At 35.3% G+C, this 19,703-nt stretch overlaps 1 protein-coding gene across 1 annotated transcript in view; it reads left to right on the forward strand.

Moving 5' to 3' along the window:
- Window positions 1-3,146: 3,146 nt before the first annotated feature.
- Window positions 3,147-19,703, forward strand: part of LOC121405576 (collagen alpha-2(IX) chain-like) — a 59,731-nt gene continuing 43,174 nt past the window's right edge. Inside the window, exons 1-2 of the mRNA XM_041596503.1 lie at window positions 3,147-3,215; window positions 17,111-17,118. The gene's annotated coding sequence lies outside the window, so the exon portion shown is untranslated. The remainder of the gene's footprint in view (window positions 3,216-17,110; window positions 17,119-19,703) is intronic.

The following is a 19,703-nucleotide window of genomic DNA, read 5'->3' on the forward strand; positions in this document are numbered from 1 at the left end:
TACATATTTCTTATTTCACAAAAATGTATTATTTCTGTTCAGTTGATAGAATGAAAAGTGTCCATACATTTAGATGAGGTGTGTGATGTATATCAAAGTGTTCTACTTAAGCAGATATGTTTACTTGCAGCCACTAGAAGTAAATTTATAGAGTTTGATATGTTGGAATAGCATTATATATTTCCACTAGCTCTATATTTTTGATCCTCAAGGATACAAGTTAATATTTTGTGTCTTTTGTTGAGTGTGTTTGCCTCTCCTCTAGTTTATTAGCTTTTTTATATTCTATAAATCATAATTTATTAAGATTTTTTATGATCTGGATCATATATGTTAAAAAAATATGAATAACCTGAGGCAGGCTTAAAAACCATCAAAATATAAAAGAACTACTGATTAAGAAGTTCATATACACAAGTATGAACACAAAACAATTCTATGCCCCCTTTGACATGGCTCTAGGATGTATGACCCTCACCCTGTCAAAAATAAAACCTCGAAAAACTTTGCCTATACCAAGAAAATTCATGAGATTCTTCTCTTAAAACGTATTTTATCCGAATTTTGTCCAAAAAGTGAAATCAATTTACTTATCTTGAAGTAAAAGTGACTGCATGAATGGATACTTCGTGATTCAGAGCTTTCTGATTTTTTTTTATTCTTATCTGGAAGAAACTTTGAAATGTTCTTACTGCACATCTCAGTGCTCACTTCATCTTGAATTGAATTATCAAGTCTCACTGACATAAATTAATCTATAGTCATTATAACATAATACAATTAGGCTTATTTGGCAATTGAAGCTTACTAAATAGCAATATACTATTCTAGGATAGCCCCAAGTAAAGCATGCATATTCAGTATACTCACATTAAACATCTATCAATCAATTCTAATGAAATATTACTTCATTATTTTAATGACCATGTATTTTTCAAGGAAATGTAATGACTAAAGTTTGAATGGTCATATTTTTGTTTGCAGAAATTCTCAATATACTTTGTAATTCGGTGGATTAATAATATGGTGGGCCAGCTATCGGTTGCAGCGAACAGGCCAGATGTCTAACTTTGCAGTCGACATCGCACATAGGTGCAGGCAGCGCACAGTGCTGATGCTTAAGTCCATATGGCAGGAATTCACCCAAAATTTTTGAAATATGTGGGCAAATTTCTCTCCAACCTCCTGGACCCTAGTAAACAGCATATCTGTCGAGCCACGTTGGCCAGTGCTGAATAATTACATACGTGCATGCACTTTATTTTATGCTTCCTTTATTTTTCATGCCACAAAAATTGGATCAGTCTGGAAAGTGTCTGTAGAAAGACCTTAGATGACCTAACTTTGACTTCACTTGACCTTTTTACCTGAGTAGGAGGTTCATTGCCAACCTGTGAGAAATTCCTAGAACTCTTCACTAATAGGGAGGTGGGGGAGCTCTTGACTATACACACACGCCACATGTTTTTGAAGACACCCTAAAATGCTTATATTTTTTATTGTAATGTATAGTTTAATGGCCACCTAGTTTGCAATTAATGGTCTGTGAAAGAGAGAGAGAGAATGGATGGGGTGGGGGAAGGATGCTTCAGAGATTTCCCCATCTCTCATTCTCCCTCTCTCTAGTCCATCGCTCCCTTCTATCATCTCCTTATTTCATACCCCAATAAGGCATTTCTTTAAAAAAAAATTATTCATTTTACTCTGGGATATAAATATTTTATATAAATCTAGTACTACAGAAGATATGAATTGTATGATGTCAATATCTCATGTTAATCTATGATATTGTATAATATAATTAGGGAACTCAATTATATTATTATCTGGAAATACAAATAATCAGGATAATAGTAACATGACTTTGCATAGTACAGCTTTCATGATTATATTCAGCTGCACCTTTTCAGAGCTCTTTTTACATAACAATTATCTTATAACCAAAGAGATACATGTTTAATAATCCATAGCAAATATCGTCTTTTCCATTTTTATTACATGCTCAAGGTGCTTAGAAAAGAGCAAAAACAAAAAAAGTAAAGAGAAGTAGGTTTTCTATTTTGATTTGAAGATGATCAGTGCATGATAGTAAGCTTCTTGGCAGGCTGTTTTATAAGGTGGTTTCAAACCGCCTCGATCACAAGAATCCCCGTTAAATTACGGGAACTGTTTGCTAAAAAATACCCATTAATTGTTCCTGCATTCACACCGCCCCGAAACATACTCTTCGGGATAAGTTCCTGAAGTTACGAGCATGCGCATAGTATGGTCTGATAAGCAGGCAAGGCGCAAGATTCAAAATCACTAGCCCAGCAGCCACCCACGGCGCTGCGCCCATCGACACGCTGGGATAAAAGTTCCCGTAATTTGCTTTCACATCGCCAAAATACCTGCGACCTTGGAAAAATCCCCGCGAAAGTTCTCGTAATTTCGCCAAGTACCTACTATTTAGCGGGTATTTTCTTTGGGGGAAATTACGCGTAGTTTGCTTTCACATTACCAAAATACCTGGTATCTTCTGATCGGAGTAAATTTCCCGGTCAGAGAATACCTGGAACTGACGAACTTCGAGGCGGTCTGAAACCACCTATAGTTAGGGTGAAGATGGTCAGTGGTGGTAAGCTTCTTGGCAGGTTGTTCCATAGTTTGGGTGAAGATGGTCAGTGATGGTAAGCTTCTTGGCAGGCGATCCTGTAGTTTGGTGTAAATGTGGAATCTGGAAGAATAATTTATTTGTGAAACTTTGAAGGTTTTGACCATGTGATTGGGTTTTAAGTTTAAATTAAAGGAAAAGGAAAATCCATAATTTATTGTTCGAAATAGACATGAAATGAAATACTCTGAAAATTTGCTTTGCCCAATTGATCGTGGGCCCGGCAGCCACTGTGCAGCGCCAGATCGACGAGGCTCTATCCCTTTAATCGTTGAACGCCAAACAGGGTAGCAGCAACTCCAATCTTTTAACGTCTTTTGGTCTGACATGGCCGGGGTTTGAACCCTCGACCTCCCGGTTGTGAGACGGACGCTCTACCAACTGAGCCAACACACTGGTTTAAGTGATTATGATATGAAATGTGGAGCTTGACTGATTAATGATTTATATATATTTTGCTATTATTATTGTATATTGTTCTCCTTCTCAGGTCCCCCAGGAAGGCAAGGTATAAGAGGATTCCCCGGAGATCCTGGACCACAAGGCAAGAGGGGTAGATCAGGTATTTAATCAGCAAACCATCAAGCAAACCATTTCATTCCCAAAGCTTTGTTTAAAGCAATAAAACAATACAAAGGAGCATTTTATTATGCAACTTGTCAATCTTTATTCACCCATTACTAACTGGATTTTGTTATTCTTATTAACTTTGTAGAGGTACCACCTGTTCCAGGAGGCAATTTGATCATTTTGTATGTTTGTTTGGTGGGAGCAGATGTGGAGTCATCATAAAGCTGTAGCTTATCCTCACTCTCACCTGAGAGATTAATTGTGTAGATAGAGAATAGACTTGGCCCAAGTAGAGCTGCAAGTCAGGCGGCATGTTCGGGTTCGGTTCGGTTCGGCAGGGTTCGGCAATTTTTTTCCGAACTTTGGTTCGGTTCGGGGTTCGGCAATAAATGCCAAATTAAATTTAACACATAAAAAATAAAGACCGCCGACCTACAAACAAGTAATCTCGTGCATGATCCGTCATGTATTAATAATAAATTTTGTTTCTAAAAAGAATAGTTAAGATAATTGTTGAACTTTCTTTTGTTTTAATTAACAAAAAATAAGTCATTTCTACTTTCATTTTTAAAATGAAAATAAAAAAAATCAAAAGAAAAAAATATTGATAACGAGAGAATCAGGACAGAAACAGAATTACAAAGATCAGAATATTTTTTTCACGATTATTTCATGTAGCTATGATCATGATCGATTACGATGTCATTGCCAACGCAGCTTCTCAAATTGGAAAGTGTTGATCGGGAATGTCGAAATAGTAGACAAACAACCTCCACTCAACTGTTATTATACCGGTAAAATTCACATTCCAAAGAATACGAGTGTTTTAGAAAGTCCCTATTTTCTGAAAAGTGGTAAAATCTGGTCAATGAATTACTTTAAAAAGATAAATATCAGTCCATTCTTGGTCCAGAAAGATCGACGCTACGTGACTTCAAACATATTTCTAACACGAAAATGAGTACATGGGACTGTACTGCATATTTTAGTGTTGTGAAATCACTCGGCGTTGATCGTCAGAACTAAGACGGAACTGATAATTTATCATTTCATTCTCAGTAATTGGCCAGATTTAACCACTTTTAAGAAAATATTGACAATGGAAAAACGTTTCAAGTTTGGAATACGAATTTTACCTGTATAATAGCGACCGAGAGCAGGTTGTTTGGACTGTTTCAACTTACCAACCATTTCCGGAACATCGATCAGGGAACATGCGTTGATTTGGCTTGAATTTTTATCTTTTTTGTTTTTTTCACCCTCATTCCTTCATCTCTTATTTATTTATCTTTTATATTAATATGGAAATTTCAGAAGGTGGAATATACTTTACCATTACTTTGTCAGTCACAAGGAATTAATTTATGTCTTTTCAATTAAATGTACATCCGATTACAGCAATACGTAATTCAACTACACTTTTTAACTGAGTTAAGCTTAAAATGTCCCCACATTTTATAAGGAAAAAATATATTCATGTTTAGGCCTGGGACGATTGTCATTATTACCATTCGATTATTTCCTGGAAAAATAATTGAATGATTCGATTGTTCGTCGGGAATTACGTTTTTTAAGTCACAATAGTTGTCCTACTTTATGGTGACCCCTCCCCCCCCCCCCCATGAAGAAATCTCCATCAAAGTCACATGTTTAGCATAAATGAGGCCCTTTTCCCCCTTCTCCATGATTTTTTATATCAAAAGAAACTTCATGAAATGAGATTAAATCTTTCAGTTTATTGTCCCAATGATAAAATCTTTCCTAAATTAATACTGGTACCCTGGTATTATGCATTCATCCCTCCAAGTGCCACACCCCTGCATATAAATGAATCAGCCCCGCCGAGTCCAAAGACGTAAACAACTCATTCATGAAGTATATTCTTTGAGACTGAGCCCAGGTGGAGCATTTCACTTGAAAATTTTCATCCCTTGCCCACACCATGTCCCCGCCTCCACTTGTGGCACTGCCCACGATGCTACACATGTATTAAAAAAAATATTTCATGTGAAATACCTTTCAAAATAACGATTTTTTTATCATTTGAACCTACATGTATAACTGGGTCTATTTTTGGAGACTAGTCGAGAAAGTACTGGTGAAGGCGGGCGCGTGTTGGAATGTAGTTTTCATTGGTTGAGGCCTTGAGGGGGATATAAAAAAGGTTGCATTGTTCTGAAACATGAAAGAAATTCTCCGGCTCCCACCCCCTATCCTTCCCTCTCTCTTTCCCTCACACGCACACACACACACAGATGGGGGAGGGGTCAATTCATTTCTGAAGTCATGACCTTTCCTGATAAGGGAACCACATGCCTTCCGCTTCTTTGTTTCCCAAAGTTTCATTGGCTATCCGAAGGTCCAATCAGCTCAAGTGAGCTGGTTATGTGTTTACTTATTATTGTGCACGCACACAATGACTTATTTTGTGTATGAGGGCAAGGTCGGGTGGGATTAACATTTTCGGAGCGCTATCATGTTGGTATGTAACTGTGAATGTGATACAATCATTGATAATTTTTGAAACATTACCTCGGTAACATCATTTTTAAACCTGTAAAAAACAGCTGTCATCATTGTTTTCTTGTCATTTTATTTTTATTACTTGGGTATTAGAGGTATCCCAACGTCATAATCGGGATCTGCCGAACATTCGATTAGTGTAAATTTTGCTAATCGATTGGTGATTGGCGGCATGCCAATCGAACCATTCGATCAATCGATGTTTACTCCCAGGCCTATTCATGTTTATAAAAAAATTGAAAATGATAAAAATTTAATCAAACACGAGACCGAAACTGTCATACTTTGTCATTTACGAGGAATGAATTTATGTCTGGTTCTTTTTCTTTATTGAATACAAAATGATTAGGTCCGATTACGATCACGATCGATTACGGCAATACGTAATTACACCACACTTTTATACCGAGTTTAGCTTCAAAATGCCCCCCTCATTTTATCAAGAAAAAATATATTTATGTTAATAAAATATTCTTAAGTTGATAACAGTTCAATCAAAGACAAGATGGGAGCTATCATAGTGGATTTTAAAAATATATTGAGTGGAATTCTCTTTGTGCACAATCACTAACCAATATATATTTTATTGATTTTATAGTTAAATCTATGTAGTCATCGCATTCACGCATTGCATACAAACATACTTTTTTTTACCGAACTTCCGAACCAGGCCTTTGAGTTCGGTTCGGTTCGGTCCGGTTCGGAAGTGCCAAGTTCGGCGAACTTCCGTTCGGTTCGGCGGTTCGGCTGCAGCACTAGGCCCAAGTATGGATCCTTGCGGGACTGGAGCATTGATGCAGTCAATGTCACCGAGAAATTTGTTCTCGGCCAATAAGATGCAAGGATTTCAAATAAACATTAGTTAATAAAATGATACTGTCATATTGCTTCTTGAAATGCTTCTCAAGGTGCTGTATCATAAGGCTTAGCAATTGGTAATGCTGCAAGTGATTTACATTGATAATTAGATCTACCTGTTATACTTGTGAACTTGTCTACCTGAATACTATTATTCAAACTTTCATCTGTACGTTGCACTCTCAGTCATATTTTACATTGCATTAAATATTGTTCGAGTCGTGCGTAAAGTTGTGCGTAACTTTACGAACAGCTTTATGAAACACCCAAATGTCTTCTAAATGTAAAGTAAACTATGGACTAAGACTGTGATTAAGCAATGGGTATCAGTTTTCACATCTCATTTAGTACTCTTATACCATTTTAATGAGGATTTAAGGTCTTGAAATCTACATCGCGAGGTATGATTTCAATTTGGATTCGTTGATCACTTAAGATCGCTCTCAAAACCAGGATAAGGGTTCTCTTAAACTGGTTAGATGACAATTGGGTCTTCAGATTCTAATAGTGTTAGTCCTGTGATCTGTAAGGTCTATATAGGATGGAATATAGAGTTGATTTTTTATAACAAAACCACATTTCTTGTAATACAGGGCAATATCTAAACATTAGTAACACAAGTTGATTCCAACTATGAAAAGCATATGATAACAAAATTCATCATCTTTGAAAATCAGCTCTGCTGAAAGGGCTTTCCATCCTATGACTAATTATGTGGTCTGTCAACCTGAAGGAACGCACTGATTCTACAAACCTAAATAACATATGCAGAAGCACTATGGAGCTCTGTGGACATGCATAATTTCCTTCAGCAAGAAATTTGTCTATATTCTGCTCCACTCGACCCAGGTAAAGTAATTTGGTACCTGGCAGGAACTGATTCATAGAAGCGCTTGTGCGCTGTGAAAGGGTTGCTATAGGTTTTAGCCTTGGTATAATTATCCAAAGTCCCTTTGGAAATGCATTAAGATGTTACATGATTGTGTGATATGCGCTACATACAAGAACTGATTATTATTATTAATATTGCATCCTCTATATTTTCATACCAATGCTTGCTTGTCAATGCTTCAGTGCGACTAAATTGCCAGACTCTTTCATCAATTTGCTTCCCTGCTCTAACAATTTATTCAAACAGCCAATTTTATTCATTAATCTACCTGTCTTAATTTCTTTGGTGTGTATAAGAGCATTTACATGTGTGTATGTGGAAACTTTATACACTGTAAAAACACAGTTAATGCTTTAGCCCGTCAATCTAACAACTATTGTTTAAACTTTTAAGTAAGTTGTTTTGAAAAGTTTAAACAATTTGTAAAAAATTTAAGCAATAGTTGTTAAAGCCTGTGTATAGCTTTGGTAAAGGGTCAATAATGTGATTGATAATCGAATATCATCTAATATGACAGTCTTACTGAAGCGTAGAGACCGTTAGATATTTTTCCAACTGCACTTCTCTGAGAAAATTTCAAATATTCAAATCTTGGATATATAGCGCTCTCTCTCGGCGATGCTTGTTTTAAATTTAAAAAATGGGCATTCAAGCACTTATAAATTTAGTGATTAGATATCCAAAAGTTACAGACTAAGAACATATCTTGAAAGTTTCAGCCCATTCCATGATTTGGAATAGGATTTAATTGAAAGACAAAAGCACATAGATATTTTAATTTGATCGGGTGACCCGATCAAGTTAAATTTCCATGTAAAATCGCAAAATTTATCCTGTAAAACACATTTTCATTTCATATCCTCCACATCATAACTGTTATAGGGCATATCCATTCATATTAGCTAGCAATGAATTGGAATAGTGATAGGTGCATTTTGGTGGATTTACCAAAACTATACACGAGCTTTAAGAGTGACTGACGTAAACAGCAAAAATGGAATATTAGTAATAGTGTATAGTAAGCCTACAGTATATGCCTAGTGGGTTACAAACCTATTCACCTTAAAAATTGTAAATATGATGAAAGTCCTTGTCCTGAACATAGTGCTATTTTCTATTTTATGTAAGGCTATTTTGTCCCAAATATTTTGCATGTGGTATATATATTTTACACTTAGATTACCAGGATGTATTCTTTGCTGCGATGTCAAATCAAATTTGACTTGTGCAAAAGTAAGTCATATTTATACAATAGTTGCAGTAAAACTCAATAAGATATGATTCAATTGGATTATCATGAATTGTTTTAAAAACATCAGGGGGCTACATTATACAAGCTCTGCTTTTCAGTTGGCTCTCCCTCCCTTTCAATGATGTATTTTTCCAGTTAATAATTATCTATGGTAATGTTAAAATGTAATTATTTTTTTGTATATACTCCAAATGTGATTATATGTTACTATGTCAATTGTATAATAATTGTAGATATGAAATTGAAATTGGAAAATAAAAAACAATTGAATTGAAATGAATTTTAAGAAATAAGATAAATAAACTTTATTTTGTATGTACTCCCATGTGAAGTTATTAACAAGGTATTTTGCAATGTTGTCATATCTTCCAAGACAGTCATTCCTAATACCTTGCTTACACTTCTACGTTTAGCTTTGGATTGCAGACAATAGCAGTCAAAAGCAATACATTGCATTGAAACATGATAATGTACTTAGACTTTGGTTGATTGGTTCTAGCTCGGTAGCTTCAGAGTTTTAAAACAACCACAACTGAACACAACCAAAATCAGTACAAGTTTGAGACGAGAGCAAGACATGGAAGTACGAGCAAGACGAGCCAGTACGGGCAACAACGAGCAAAATCAACCAGCGTTTGATGATCGGACCAAAGATGAATACATTTAGTTGGAAATGGACCATTTGGTTTGGAGACAAAATAGTTTTAGATGAATTTGGTTCAGTGGACATGTCCTGCTCATCTGAGCTGGGAGCACTTGAGCATTGCTTAAAAGTTCTCAACTGAGCTCTCTGCAGAACTTTTGTGTCTGCATTTTGTCCTGCCATTTGATATGGAGTAGGTTTCTGATGCACATCATGTGGAAGGAATTCATCTGCCTGGCATGTCGGCTGTAGAATTTCTATGTTCCACTGGCATAGCAGAGACAACAGGATAATTGCCTTGTACACCTTTGGTTTGGTCAGCAGACTGATTCCTCTTCTCTCCCAGACCCTTTTCTAAGTCTGCTGAAAGCCGGACAGGCTCGATTTTGTAGAAGACCACTTCATAATTCATGACAGACCGAGATAGCAAACTGCCAAGGTAAATGAACTAATCTGCAACTGTCAGGTTCTCACCAATTACTATGATGGAAGGCTCTCTGTAGAGCATTGCAGGAGCTGGCTGATACATCACTTTGGTCTTCTTTGTGCTTAATTATCAAACCAAAGTCATCACATATGCTTTTGCGAATAGGTCCATACTCCCTGTATCATTCTTTGTGCAGTAGGAACCAAAGTGAAAGTCACAGACTGTATCTTCCTGGACTTTGGTTTTATTATTGTAGTCTCCATGGGTTTAACAGCTTCCAGTCAGTACGGATCCTGATACCCACTGTTGCCTTCACTAAAAGCATCTGTCAGCATGGCATAGAACTGAACAAGACTGGGGAAAGGACACACCCTTGTTTCACATTGTTAGTAGCTGGAAAAGGCTCTGAGTGCATGCCTGAGTCCTGCATGCAAGCTGGCAAGCCATCATTGTGAAATTAAATGTCTTTTGTGGACTTTGAAGATGGGTCATTGAGGTGTGTACAGTTGCTCATCTAGCAAAGAGTTGATGAAGTCATTGTAGCTGTCAACAGAATAAGATTATTTGATACATGATAAATGACTGGAGGTAATTAGATGAATATTCAGTTTGGAGATACTATCTGAGCATTTGCAGAAAAAAGGCCATTTGTTCCCAAGTCTAAAACCCATGGATATGAAAGTCTTTGAGATATGCCTGACATATTGGCATTCTATTTGTATCCACTGGATTCCAAGAACCAAGTGTCATACTAGTCTACAAATGTAGACCCACATCTGCAGTGTGTGTGTACCTTAGCTGATTCAACGAGTCTGCATAGCAGACTAGGTCTACTGAGGCTGCAAAATGGCTCGCTGCTCTCGCCCTTTCAGGCTGGTTTGCTTCGCAAACCAGTAGCAGATCCCACCTCATGAGCCATTCAGAGTCTGCATAGCAGACTAGCGTCATACTTGGGTGGGTGAATAGAAGAATTGGTAATTAGGTATTTGTAGCTGAAATGTGCATGTATGTACTTTTCCAAAGGGGAGTAAAATTGATTCATTTATTATGACTGCCTGATTTAATTGCACATAAGGGTCCATGTCTTAAGATATCTGTTAATGTCTGAGGTCAATCATTATTTTTTTTTTCATGGGCAATCTTCAAACTCTTCTATTGGGTTTAGATTAATGATTAATAGATTAAGTGGCATTTTATTGGAATTGGACAAAGTGGTATTGGGCCCCATAACACAAAGATTATGAATCATTGTATTGTAGAAGAATATCTTTAAGATTGCTTTATGCAATCAAGTGTATGGTAAATCACTAACCTTTATGTTATGGGACCTAGATGCTAGACTTAGATGAATTCCCATAAAAAATCAACCAAATTGTGCTGCATTTTACCCAGGTGAGGTGAATGGGTATCCATTAGGATTTACATTATTTCTACAATGCTATGGTGTGACTGGTCAGCTACATGTAGGCCTATATGACTGGTCAGCTACAGCTGGGGAAATGACATATTTTGTTTAGTATGTGCTTATATCTACGCTATAGAAACTGACCTGTTACAATCATTATTAAGTGCTTTTCTTATATTGATATTATATAAAAAGGTTCCCTACTTAAAGTTCATTCTGTCAGCTTTGTTTAAAGTACAAGGGTCATGAGCATCAAAGGATATGGAGCACATTACCCCCTTCCATGCCTCTTTCAATACAAGAACATAGATTTTGATCTTGGCTTTTAGCAGAAATCTTCTCAAATCCAGGATTTAGGAGAGAAAATCCACTGGACCCTGTTTGAGATAACCTCTCAAGATGGCCATGTTTATTTTAGGAATATTCCAAGTTCTTATGAAGGTCAGTTTGGGAAGTTCTTTGAGAAAGTGGTCTCATCTCCATCAGCCCTAAATTTGCTCTACATGTATGTTTAGAATTCCATCTGAATGTCTGGGGGGGGGGGGGGTGGTCAATTGATAGAAGACTCTTTTGCTCCCTCTTCTGATAGCTGTAATAGTACAGGAACATGAATGAATCATCCTTTACCCATTATTTCTCATGCACAAAAAAAAGAGTTGACTATGATTTCTTATTTACTCAAGCTGAACTTTATGAAATATCTCACAGATGATATCTTTACAATTTATCTCATTGCTGTTCTTTGGCCTATGTTATAATAATATAGAGTTAAAGGGGAATCCAACCCAAATGAAAAATTGTTTTTATAAGGAAAAGAAAAATCAGACAAGTGGATAGGTGAAAGTTTGAACAATATTGGACAAACAACAAGAAAGTTATGAATTTTTAAAAGTTGTAAATATTGGTAATCACTATACCCATGGAGACTTCAAATTGGCCGCATATGGGATGTCATAGTGATGTAAGGCAAGGACTATTCTTCCATGTACTCCAATAATATTTTGGCTAAAATGTCATTTTTCCAAAAGTTTTATTTCAAATTATATTTTTTTTTCATGAGGACATAAAACAATATACTTCCTTGGTTATATTTAGATTACTGTCCCAGGGGAATGGGTACTTTGGAGAAAACCACAAATCCCTGATAATAAAGTACATGGTCTATGAGAAAGTTGTCCTTGCCCCTTGTCATAATTTACTTACTGAGTTGCCAATTTGAAATCTACATAGTATTAGTGATCTCAATTTTAAAGCAGCTATAACTTTCTTATTTCTTGTCCAATTTCTTTCAAACTTTCACCATTCTGTTTAATTTATTTTTCTCCTTCCAGACACAACATTTTATGGCCAAGGCTGGATTCCCCTTTAACTAACTACAATGGTGAGAGGGGTCAGTAACCAAGCACATTCATTGTTTCCATGGTAGTTAATTTTAACAACGTTGTAAGTTTTTATGAAATGGGCCCCTGACCAAAGAATTTACTTGATCAGACTGTCAGATTAACTCTGGTTAATGGGCTTAGAGCAAGTGGAGAATTTCTTGGAAGATTAGACTATCCAAAGATGACTTGTACAGTCCAACTGAGTATTGTGACTAAAGGGTAAAGTATGAAAGAAATATGATTCTGACTAAAGGTGTGAATTATTATCCCTGATTTTGGATGGCGAGGGACGCCAAATGGGAATGAGAAGGAATGAGAAAATATAGTTTTTGTCAGATTAATGAAATTATATTAAAGAGGTTTATCTGGTGACATGCACTTTTGTGTAATTTTTAAAGTGATATTTATCATGGAAAAAGAGATGAACAGAGAGACATGTCTAAAAGGGGGAAAATTATAAATCCCTGGATATTTCTTTTTTTTAACTGATTTAAATTTACAAGTACACAAGCTTAATTATGATTGAAAAAAAAACAGTCCCAAAAAGTACATAAATGTATTTAATAATTCTTCAATGGAAATGAGTGGTTGTCATTTTAATTTCATGCATGCTGAGATAATTCGTTGAAAAAATATAAGGTAGTTTGTCTTATTTTTTAAATTGAAAATATAGTGAATTTATCATTACAATTCTACTTCAAAAGTATGATTAATATGAATGTTTTTATATACTCTTGGTTAATTACACTGCAGTCAAATAACAGATCTTTCAATTTGCAAAGGTGAAGAAATAATCAGTCTTCCTGAAATTTTGTTTTCATGACATTTATTTTAAGATTTCAATCTTGTCAAAATAAATCTTTCAGCTTTAATTTATGTACAGTATTAATAACTTTTGAGCAGAATTTTTGATAGAGTTTTGCAATGTTCTATAATTTAAGGCAGGAGCCATACTATCAAATATTTCAATTTAAGATTTGTTTATATTTCTATTTTCCTATGAAGAACAGATAATTAAAAGAAAATTATTTTAGCCCCAAATGTTGATTTTTGTCTTGCCTGCAAAGCAGAGCAAGACTAAAAGCGCTGCTTTTCCAACGGCGTCATTGACATTAAATCTTAACCTAAGGTTCAGTTTTTTAAATGATGTCATAACTTAAAAATTATATGGACGTAGTTCATGAAACTTGGATATAAGGGTAAACAAGTATAACTGAATATCCTGCCTTGGTTTCAGGTCACATGACCAAGTTAAAATGTCATTTAGGTTCAATGAACTTAGACCATATTGGGGTAATTAATATCACAATCTTAACGTAAGGTTAAGATTTTGAAAGGTCATCATAACTTAGAGAAAGAATATGGATCTAGTTCGCGAAAGTTACACATAAGGGTAATGAAGTATTACTAAACATCCTCCTGATAATGATGTTACATTATGTTTAGTCCATTTGTATATTTATATATCCATCCAGGTTGGCTGGCAAAGGTTCCCTGATGTAATGTCCACAATGATGGCGATGATGAAATTAATGTTGACACACAATGAATAATAAGTCACTGTAACGAGTTGAAATGTCTGTGAATACGATGTTGATGATGATTAAGTCATTTCAGCAATCCATGGGTTGAAAAGTGTTCATTAAAGCAGGTTGATGATCTCGATAAGAACTGGGAATTCCTCTCTCAAAGTAACTGCAAATGGTTCATTGATGGTGTGCAAATAATTCCACAGAAGATAAATGTTGTATTCCAGTTGAAAAAAAATATGCTCTGACATAAAGTCTGATGTAAAACTCTGAGTTCTGATATGATCATGTAGAAACTGCCAGCTTATGTATATAAATTTTCACTATTCTGGAAGCTTCTAGTATTGTCTACAAAAATAACATTCTGCCAATTCTAGAGCAGTCTAATTCTAGAAGACTCTTGAATGACCTCAGTGAAATTAACAATGTAAACAAAATAGCTAATCAAAATGTATTTTTCTACTGCTGGCAGGCTCTATTGTTTAGCAGTCTTTTATTGTCTATATTTGTACATTCCAGAAATAAAAAATACTTAGTGTCATTCTGGATTATTCTTATTATGATATGAATATCCTAAAAGAGGAAATAACTAAATGAATGAATATAATTGCTCTTACAATCCTTATATCACATTGCACATCTTGCTCAAGGTCTATTGCCATTTAGAGTCAATGAATGTAGTAGTATATTGTTATATAAATAGTGTTTTTTGTTAATAAATATTAAATAGTCATTTTCAAATTCTGCACTGCTGCTGTATTCAATCTTGTAATGCAGGCAAGACTGCCAGAGGTGCTCCATTCCTTTTTTTTATTTGTTGATCTTTAAATTCCCCTTTAAATTTGAACAGTTGATGATTTTGAGTTTTTACAAAAGATGATCATGTTTATAAATGTTCTTTTACTGTTCATTTTGCTCTATTCTCATTTTTTCTATAATGGAAACATTGATTAATTGTAAGTTGATATGGTCCTTTAATATTTAGTTGTCTTATTGTACTTAAATATATGATTTTTTTGAACAATCTGAGTTTTTACTTTTCTAATCTTTTTATTTTCCTATTCCTCAGTTCACTTTGATTGAGTTTGCAGTAGTTTAATGTGACATTTACTGTGTGTGTGGGTGTGTGTGTTAAAGAAGTTAACTTCTTATTATTCCTTTACTTGATTGATTATATTGGAATGGCTTTATGAATGCCTCAAGCTTCATCAAAATGCACCTTGCACAATATGTTATGTTCCCATTCCTGCTAAATGTATGCAATGACTTTAACACCCTGATTGGTTGGCCACTAAATGCTGGGTGATATATTTATGGTAAGCCAATTTTTATCAATTATTCAGATTTTCTGATATTGAGGATCTAATTTTCAATACTAAGAAATTAAATCTACATCAGACAAGAATTAATTTGTTTATATTAAGAAAGTTTTATGTTTTAGAAATGGCAATTTTTTTTATAAGTGACGCAGGACTGAAATTATTACTCTGCTTGCCATATGTATTGCAGCATATGCTTGTTATATCATTTAGGTGTGAAAACTTTACTTACTTTAAAGGTATAATTAGTGAAAACGTGATTGAAAATTCAAAGCTGGATAGAGCTATAACACCCTCTGACTCCATGGTGCACAAAGTTTTTCCCTTCTTGTGTGTGGAGTTGGGTTGGGAACAGTGTGTGTGTGCGTGGTATGGCTCCATGTTTGTCATGGAGTACTTTTACTGAGCTAATATGGATGTATAGTATAAATCAGTGATTTAATTATGGCTAACCAAATGTGACAATGCTTTATTATATTCTATACTGGACACTGGATTTATAAAGCAGTGAATTCAACAGTAAAAGAAATTATATTTCAGTATGATGAGTACCTGCACATTTGCAATGAAATATTCAGTGTTACACCACATAAAACACTTTATAGATCATACTTGGCATCAATAATATTGTTTAGTAAGACCTATCGCTGCATGGCCTTATTAAATTTTGTTGATTTTAGGAAAATGCTGTTAATTGCTTGGGTTTTTTTATTTGTCCAATATGAATGTTGAATGAAATGTTTTAATCATATTATTTTGTTTCCATTAATGTCATTGATTTTTATTAATGTATGCACTTTGGTTTATCTGTGTAAAACATTTAGCAAAACATACAAAAAACTATCTTGAATGGTAGATTGTTTGATTATATGATGATCTGAACAGGATAATGTTCCTTAATGGTTCCTGGAGTATTTTTTTCTGTTATCACTTATCCTCATAAGTATTTAAAAAAAAAACACTCTCCTATCTGACCAATAAGATATCACCTCTCTCCTTGGCAAGACTAGGGACCAGTGCTTTCATAGTCAGATTTTCATCTTTTAAAATTGAAAGTGAATTTTAAAGGCGCTAACATTTACTCTACAAAGGTTTACATCACTCCAAATGACTGATCTCTAGTCTTTTAGGTAGTGAAGTTGCTATTTTGCATTTGAGAGAGTTGAATTAAACCAGTGTCCTGATTCCCGGATCCCCCCAAATGTCATACTGGTTGTGATTTCAGAAGGCAAGAATAAGTAGATTTTTAAATAGGACATACAATACTTTAAAACATATTTTTAATGCATAATTCATAGAACATAGCCTGTTATATGGATCAGATAAGCTTTAGGACAAGTTACTATTAGGATTATTTTAAAGGATATCTATTCCTACAGAACACCTCAAGTTTATGCTGTCTCTTGAGAAGATTAAAGCTGGAAAAATAAATTGAAATGAGATATTTTTGGTCTGTATTTTGTAGTAATATGCTTCAAAATGTTTCCCAATGAAAAGCTTGCCTAATATATCATCAAATGACTATAACCAATATTTACTTCACTAACTAACCAATGCATTTATCAAAATATTCAGTTCAATTTATGTTAATTGAAATTAATATTACTCTTTATATTTTGTCTTCTTTTCTTGCTGGACCATGTCAATGTTACAACAGGATTCCCAGTAAGTATTTTCATTTGTTTTTTTTTGGTTATTCTTTGAAAATTTAAACTATTATCTTTTGCTTTTTTATTTATTTTGATAACTTTATAGCAAAGTATTCAGACATGTTAAAAGAATTGATTGAGAATATACAGTATATTTGTACTTTAACAAGATTTTCAAAGATATGTTTGATGGTACTCATTTGAAATGTAGAATAGAGAAATTATGAAATATGCAAATCCCTTGATCCGACTATCGTTTGAAAATGAATGGAAGCAAGATACAGTACAGGCTAAAAGTTTTTGGCCACCCTCAGATTTATAGGACAATCATACAAAACACTGCATTCATTCATATGTATTGATATTGGATTGGCTTTGACAGTTCCATGACATCACACAAGCATGTTTCTAACTGGTTTTTAATGCACTTCTGTCAAATCCCAGTCAGTTTTCATAATGTATTCAATTTTTAAGAATAACTTTAAACTTCAAAGGTGTGCATAATATTTGAATATATTTAATGCAAAGGCTGTTTTTTGACAACCTGAAAGCTTCTCATAGGCTTGTCTAATAATGGCAACAAATAATATATGTTAATCTGCAATCAATCAGACAGTCAACCTGCCTGAATTGTCTTCTCTCTCACCCCTGCTCTACAACTCCACTAGCCAACTCAACCAGCCTTCTACTCAATCCTCTCATGCTCAAGCTTTCCACTCTTTCTGGTTTACAGCGCTACTCTACTCTTTAACCACCACTTTGTCTCCTCTCCATTTCTCTTCTACCTGTAATCCACTTTTATCTCAGACCTTTCCAGGACTTTACCCTATAAACCATTCGGTGATTGTTTATGCTACCATGCAAACCTTCAAATATCTATTGCTATAATCCAGTTTGGATATAATATTTGTTGCTATGTCAGACAATCCTTGGACAAAATTTTAGGTTTTCAAAAACAACCTTTGCTTTAAATGTATTCAAGTTTCGTTGTGTCAGTGCAGGAACGCCCTTAGCCCAACACTTTTGCACACCTCACCTCACGGGGGGGGGGGGCACTCGACCAAAAAAGTGGTGGGGGTGTGCCGCGGGCGAGACAAAAAACGGGGGCCTTGGAGCGGGCTTATTGTAAAAGGAGGGTCCTCGGAACGGGCTTCGGAACGACAAATGTTTGTGAAAACGGAGGTCCTTGGAACGGATCGCCAGCGTGTGAGCGCGTATGCATCCCTACGGAACGGTCATGCGTGCATGATGCAGCTAGCGCGGCCTCCGCCGGGGAGCTCTGCGGCCGCTTTTCACCAAAATTGCAGCTCATTCAACGCGATCGGAGCGGCGTAACGAAAAATATGCGAAGCTTTGGAGCGGATTTCTCTCTTCTTTTTTCTCGATAAGAAGAAAATGCTATGCCTTGGAGCGGCTTCCTTTGTTCTTTTTCTCAACAAGGCAAAAATGCTATGCCTTGGAACGGAAATTTGAGTGTAAAAATGGGGGTCCCCTCCGCGGCACATACCCACTATGCATTATATACTGAGTGCCACGCCGGGCGTCACCTTTGCAGAAACGCCCTTGCGCAATACCCTAATGCGCGCTATTGAGGGCGTTTCTGCGTGCATGCAGAACAGTGACCGTATCTGGCATTTTAGAGCCAAAATTACTGTCTCTTTTCATTTTTTTCAATTTAGAGCTCTGACATCTTTATCATTGGTAATTATAAGGCATTGTTTTAACAAAAAATGATTACTGAAATGCAATCATTTAAAATCTGTAAATCCCCAAAGTTATAGATAATTGGATTTTCTATGACTGTTAACAAAAATATTGGTTGCTATTTCTGTCATAAAAAATGTTCTCTATCAATTTGGCATTGTTAAACGTTACTTGATTAATAATGTTTTGGGGTACAAGAGCATAGTATACAGTGCGTCCCAGAAAAAAAACGAGATTAAGGGATGATTTATCATAACTTAATCACAAATACAAGAGACAAATGACCTACTAATGTAAAGCTTAGAATCTCCTCTTTCATCTGATATTACTTAGATTATTCCTCATTCATGCATGAGTGAGCAAAAACAATTTGAAGAAAGGATACCAAAAACTCATTTGGCAGGGGTATCAGAATTTCAAAAAGAAAATCACATGCCAAAAAAGTTCAATATCTGCTCTTTTATTTGATACCTTAATCACAAAAAATGAAGAAGTAAAAAAGTTATGTTCCCTCGAAACAATGCTTTTATTTCCATAATTTCATTAAATTTACATGTTATCAATAACTGGGATATACTCATTTGATTTGCTAGTTCATTACAATTAACTTGCACGCCGAATAAAAGTACACAATTTTTCCTGCGCGCGCGCAGCATCTCCCTACGCACGCACTATCCCAAGATCATCACGCAAATAGGCGTCCATTTCCTCTTTTACCTTCGTCTGCCGCCGTGATCAGACGTAGCTAAGACACTCCCACTTTGCCCCTTTTTAAAGTGTTCGTTGTTGACATATTTATCTATATTTTTACTACCTATTTCAATCCTTTGCCCTTAGGCTTCTGATTGATTTCATTTTATGTACTCTGCGTGGAGCTTTCGTGTTATTTATTCACGT

This window comes from Lytechinus variegatus, chromosome 18, assembly GCF_018143015.1.
Source record: "Lytechinus variegatus isolate NC3 chromosome 18, Lvar_3.0, whole genome shotgun sequence".
Taxonomy (NCBI): domain Eukaryota; kingdom Metazoa; phylum Echinodermata; class Echinoidea; order Temnopleuroida; family Toxopneustidae; genus Lytechinus; species Lytechinus variegatus.